Here is a 6,855-nt window from a genome sequence, read left to right on the forward strand (position 1 = left end):
GTGGAGAGGAAGCGTGACGCAATCGGGCAACTGGAGAAAATGCATAAACAAACAAAAAAAACCTCGCCTGGTTGGCGTCACTACAGGGTTGCCAGGTTCGGGTTTTCCAGCCAAATGTATTTATGTGAGGATATTTTTTTTTATTTGTATTATTCATTGTTTTAAAATTTTTATTTCAGTTTTTTTTTACACTAAAAGGGAAATGTGCAGCATTGTTTTGCATAGTTTGTACCTACCTCAGAAATAAAAGGACATTCATTATTTAGATAAATAAAAGATAAACACAAATACAGTATTTTATTTTTTAATTTTTTTCGTCATAATTTGTCTTCAATTTCATTTTGTTTAAAAAAATCAGGAAAAAAATCGTACAGTGAATCCAGTATCGTGAATCGCATCGCATCGTGGGTAGAGTGTATCGTTACATCCCTATACATTTTCATTATATACACATAGTAATAATGTACATCAATAAACGCTAATTTGGAATACTACTTGGTACAACAATACATCTGCTTTCAACAAGCTCCAGCCCCGCCCGACTAAAGATAGACCTCTGAGCTACCTTGCTCCACCTCATACAAGGTAACCATGGGGAGGCATCTGACACCTGAAGATGTGAGAGCATACAGCAGACTTCAAGCTCATTATACGACCAAAACTATAACGATAATAAGAGCCCATATACCGTCTGTGCAGTCTGTGCTCTACCATACAGGGGGCGGCACGGTCGCCTCACAGCAAGAAGGTCCGGGTCCTTTCTGTGTGGAGTTTGCATGTTCTCCCCGTGTCTGTGTGGGTTTCCTGCGGATGCGCCGGTTTCCTCCAACAGTCCAAAGACGTGCAAGTGAGGTGAACTGGAGATACAAAATTGTCCATGACCGTGTTTGATATAACCTTGTGTAATGAGTAACTACCGTTCCTGTTATGGATGTAAACAAAGTGTAAAACATGACGTTAAAATCCTAATAAACATACAAAATCTACCATGTAGGGTCCATGTGTGATTTTTTAAAACAGTTATGTTAGAGTGCCTTTCTGGGCATCGATGAGCCTCTCGACTTAGTGCTAATTATAGCAGAATTGAGTCCCAATTACTCTTTGATCTTTATACTGCTTGCCAAATGCTTTTTTTGCCTTTTGGGTGGATTTGCACTCGGGCTAATCTTGTTTCCTCTAATCGTGAGAACGTATTGTTTTACTATAAACGCAGAGCAAACGCAGAGCGCATCTGGTCTCACGCTACTGTTACAAGCTCGGATAGCTTCGGTAATAGTGCAGTATAGAAATAAATACAACTAAATTAAAGAAATTGATTATTAAGGAAAGACGTGTGCTTATGCACATTGCTGATCAAGTTGGTCCTGAATAGGAACCCATTCTATGTTGCTTGAGAAACACCAGGATTGGAAGCAGTGTTTTAAATACACTTGAGTGCTCACATGGCCTGAAATGTATCGATTTAATGATTTATCGAGCTACGGTTTCTTCCCACGGTACAAAGTGCAAGTTAGATGAACTGAATTTGAACCTGAACTGATGAATCATGGGTAACCTGTAATCTACCAGCCCTGTCATGAATGCAAACGAAGTGTAAAACATGACCGTAAACATGACCGGGACCTCCGGTTTCCTCCCAAAGTACAAAGACATGCAAACGTGGTGAAATTAACTTGAACTGATGAATCATGGGTAACCTGTAATCTACCAGTCCTGTCATGAATGCAACCTAAGTATAAAGCATCACCTTAAAAGCCTGGTTAATAAGCAAACTGTAAATATACAGTGTATCACAAAAGTGAGTACACCCCTCACATTTCTGCAAATATTTTATTATATCTTTTCATGGGACAACACTATAGAAATAAAACTTGGATATAACTTAGAGTAGTCAGTGTACAACTTGTATAGCAGTGTAGATTTACTGTCTTCTGAAAATAACTCAACACACAGCCATTAATGTCTAAATGGCTGGCAACATAAGTGAGTACACCCCACAGTGAACATGTCCAAATTGTGCCCAAAGTGTCAATATTTTGTGTGACCACCATTATTATCCAGCACTGCCTTAACCCTCCTGGGCATGGAATTCACCAGAGCTGCACAGGTTGCTACTGGAATCCTCTTCCACTCCTCCATGATGACATCACGGAGCTGGTGGATGTTAGACACCTTGAACTCCTACACCTTCCACTTGAGGATGCGCCACAGGTGCTCAATTGGGTTTAGTCCATCACCTTTACCTTCAGCTTCCTCAGCAAGGCAGTTGTCATCTTGGAGGTTGTGTTTGGGGTCGTTATCCTGTTGGAAAACTGCCATGAGGCCCAGTTTTCGAAGGGAGGGGATCATGCTCTGTTTCAGAATGTCACAGTACATGTTGGAATTCATGTTTCCCTCAATGAACTGCAGCTCCCCAGTGCCAGCAACACTCATGCAGCCCAAGACCATGATGCTACCACCACCATGCTTGACTGTAGGCAAGATACAGTTGTCTTGGTACTTCTCACCAGGGCGCCGCCACACATGCTGGACACCATCTGAGCCAAACAAGTTTATCTTGGTCTCGTCAGACCACAGGGCATTCCAGTAATCCATGTTCTTGGACTGCTTGTCTTCAGCAAACTGTTTGCGGGCTTTCTTGTGCGTCAGCTTCCTTCTGGGATGACGACCATGCAGACCGAGTTGATGCAGTGTGCGGCGTATGGTCTGAGCACTGACAGGCTGACCTCCCACGTCTTCAACCTCTGCAGCAATGCTGGCAGCACTCATGTGTCTATTTTTTAAAGCCAACCTTTGGATATGACGCCGAACACGTGGACTCAACTTCTTTGGTCGACCCTGGCGAAGCCTGTTCCGAGTGGAACCTGTCCTGGAAAACCGCTGTATGACCTTGGCCACCATGCTGTAGCTCAGTTTCAGGGTGTTAGCAATCTTCTTATAGCCCAGGCCATCTTTGTGGAGAGCAACAATTCTATTTCTCACATCCTCAGAGAGTTCTTTGCCATGAGGTGCCATGTTGAATATCCAGTGGCCAGTATGAGAGAATTGTACCCAAAACACCAAATTTAACAGCCCTGCTCCCCATTTACACCTGGGACCTTGACACATGACAACAGGGAGGGACAACGACACATTTGGGCACAATTTGGACATGTTCACTGTGGGGTGTACTCACTTATGTTGCCAGCTATTTAGACATTAATGGCTGTGTGTTGAGTTATTTTCAGAAGACAGTAAATCTACACTGCTATACAAGTTGTACACTGACTACTCTAAGTTATATCCAAGTTTCATGTCTATAGTGTTGTCCCATGAAAAGATATAATGAAATATTTGCAGAAATGTGAGGGGTGTACTCACTTTTGTGATACACTGTATATATACTGGGTTTTATACCAGTATCTATGTGGGTTTCCTCCAGGCGCTCCGGTTTCCTCCCACAGTATGAAAACATGCACTGTTACTACCAGCCCTGTCATGAATGCAACCAAAGTGTAAAGCATCGCCTTAAAATCTAGGTAAATACACAACCTCTAAAATCTTGTGGTTCTCCACGTATGTGTGGGTTTCCTCCGGGAGCTCCGGTTTCCTTCCACAGTACAAAAACTGAACCCAGAACTTGAACTGATGAATCATGGGTAACCTGTAAACTACCAGTCCTGTCATGAATGCAGACAAATGTAAAACATCACCTTAAAAGCCTGATTACCAAACAACCTCTAAAATCTTGTGGTTCTCCATGTATCTGAGTGGGTTTCCTCCGGACGCTCCGGTTTCCTCCCACGGTACAAAAACATGCAAGTTTGGTGAACTTAACTGAACTTGAACTGATGAATCATGGGTAACCTGTAAACTACCAGTCTGGTCATGTCCAGCATCACCTCATAAGCCCAATTAACAAACAACCTCTAAATTGTGGTTCTCCACGTATGTGTGGGTTTCCTCCAGGCGCTCCGGTTTCCTCCCACAGTACAGAAACTGAACCTAGAACTTGAACTGATGAATCATGGGTAAGCTGTCACTACCGGTCATGTCATGAATGCAACCAAAGAGTAAAACATCACCTTAAAAGCCTGGTTAATAAACAACCTCTAAATTGCGGTTCTCCCAGTATAAGCGTGGGTTTCCACCAGGCGCTCCGGTTTCCTCCCACAGCACAGAAACTTAACTTAGAACTTGAACTGATGAATTATGGGTAACCTGTTACTAACAGTCATGCCATGAATGGAACATTTACAGCATTTAGCAGATGCTTTTATCCAATGCGACTTACAATCATGACTGAATACAGTTTGAGCGACTGACAATTAAGGGCCTTGCTCAGGAGCCCAACAGTGATGGCGGTGAGGCTTGAACCTGCAACCTTATGATAACTAGTCCAGCATCTTAACCACTAAGCTACCACTGCCCAATACCAAAGTGTAAAGCATCATCTTAAAAGCTTGGTTAACGAACAACCTCTAAACTCTTGTGGTTCTCCATGTATCTAAATGGGTTTCCTCCGGACGCTCCGGTTTCCTTCCACAGTACAAAAACTGAACCTTGAACTTGAACTGATGAATCATGGGTAACCTGTTACTATCAGTCCTGTCATGAATGCAAACAGTGTAAAACATCACCTTAAAAGCCTGATTAACAAACAACCTTGTGGTTCTCCATGTATCTGTGTGGGTTTCCTCCGGGCGCTCCGGTTTCCTCCCACAGTACAAAGACATGTAGTCAGGTGAACTGAACTAAACATGAACCAATAAATGATCACTACCTGTCCTGTCATGAATGGAACCAAAGTAAAGCCTGGTTAATAAACAAACTCTAAATTAAGGTTCTCCCAGTATCTGTGTGGGTTTCCTCCGGGCGCTCCGGTTTCCTCCCACAGTACAAAAACAGTCTGAGGTGAATCGGAGACACAAAATTGTCCATGACTGGGTTTGACATTGAACTCGTCACTACCTGTCCTGTCATGAATGGAACCAAAGTGTAAAACATGACCATAAAACCTTAATAATAAACTTCTCAGAGGAGATGAGACGTTATAATGACTTAAGTCGTGTACAAGATGACAAACATAATATATCACACTGAGGTGTCTACAGACTTTTGATATATAGGTGCTTGTGAAGGTGTTTTTAAGTGTATGCGGTTGTTTATTGAATCTAAAAGTTTAAAACAACGCAAACACACACAGAAAATAAACAAAAATAAACAATCCAAACAAACAACAACAATCCAGCAGCAGCGTTAGCAACAAAACAAAACATTTAATATGTATAACCTCATGTCCTACCTGAACTTCGACGTTCTGCCGTGATAAAGCCTCCAAAATTGACTTTTTATATTCATTTAATGTAGAATATTTATTGTACAATAACCTACGACAATATATTTATGATTTTAACGTTTTTAGGTCGTAGTAAACAGCTTTGTAAAATGAGCAGCAAACTCTGTGGACGTGGACGTAGAATGGGGATTCAGGACGGTGTCAGGAATCTGGCAACCCTGGGGTCATTCAGGCGTGAATGCCATTCTGTGCATTAAACTGTGTAAATAATCCACTTTTTTTAACATGAATTCAATCAAAATATAATATAATACATATAAATGCTAATATTATATAATATTATATATGTTTAATAGATGTTTGGAGTAGAATAAACACACTATTCAATAATTAGGCATGATTAGGGCTGCCCTGAAGGTCCGTGTCAACAAAATAATCACAATTAATTATTTAATTAAACATTTAAATATAATTAAAGATACTAAAATGATGTTTTACATAATGTATACAATCAAGTCAACGTAAAACGTTGGGATAATTTACAAAAATCAGGCTTCACACAACTCGTTGACAGGTTGAAGGGCTGTGTCCCAATCCGCACATGAAACCCTATCCAGTGTGCTTAAAATGAGCATCATATACGTTACTCAGAATCAACCTTAGTGTGTAATACTAATAAGGTAATGTGGTATTTGGAACACGACAGCTCTCCTCTGCTTTGCATAGTGATATACAGTACACCGTTCAGCCGTAACATTAAAACCATCTCCTTATCAGCTCCACTTACCATATAGAAGCACTTTGTAGTTCTACAATTACTGACTGTAGTCCAACGTTTCTCTGCATGCTTTGTTAGCCCTTTTCATGCTGTTCTGCAATAGTCAGGACTTTCCCAGGACCACTACAGAGTAGGTACGACACTGACATGATGGTGGTGTGTTAGTGTGTTGTGCTGGTGATATGAGTGGATCAGACACAGCAATGCTGCTGGACTGAGAATAGTCCACCAACCAAAAAATATCCAGCCAACAGCAACCTGTGGGCAGTGTCCTGTGACCACTGATGAAGGTCTAGAAGATGAGCAACTCAAACAGCAGCAATAGATGAGCGATCGTCTCTGACTTTACATCTACAAGGTGGACGGACTAGGTAGGAGTGTCTAATAGAGTGGACAGTGAGTGGACTGATCTACTCATACCAGAACAACACACACTAACACACCACCACCATGTCAGTGTCACTGCAGTGCTGAGAATGATCCACCACCATGCCCCTTCAGCTTCACGTTTCTCCTGCAGCCAGAAAAAGGAATTTGTACCAGTGCACTGTAATCAGTTAAAACACAGTTGTGTGTAATATATCAGAAATGGATTCATGTTCCAGCATATTCTGCAGCTTTCTGCAAAATAATGCTGCAGCCCTTTCTCACATATGTCAGCTGAACCTGTTAAATATCTTTAATTGAACTGCAAACAGAAAGTTGCCAAAGTTTGTTTATATGGTGGACATACTCGACCTGGTCCTGCAGCAAATATGACTTTAAAAGCGACCTAAAAGGTAAATAAATTAATAAATAC

General features: G+C 41.4%; 1 long non-coding RNA gene across 1 annotated transcript; it reads right to left on the bottom strand.

The window, feature by feature from the left end:
- Window positions 1-322: 322 nt before the first annotated feature.
- Window positions 323-5,458, bottom strand: LOC134304355 (uncharacterized). The gene is made up of 3 exons (XR_010007829.1): window positions 5,285-5,458; window positions 689-857; window positions 323-610 (listed from the first exon to the last, which is right to left on the bottom strand). It is a non-coding gene; the product is annotated as an uncharacterized LOC134304355 (long non-coding RNA).
- Window positions 5,459-6,855: the final 1,397 nt, after the last annotated feature.

The sequence above is a fragment of the Trichomycterus rosablanca genome, chromosome 27 (assembly GCF_030014385.1).
Source record: "Trichomycterus rosablanca isolate fTriRos1 chromosome 27, fTriRos1.hap1, whole genome shotgun sequence".
NCBI classification, from domain to species: domain Eukaryota; kingdom Metazoa; phylum Chordata; class Actinopteri; order Siluriformes; family Trichomycteridae; genus Trichomycterus; species Trichomycterus rosablanca.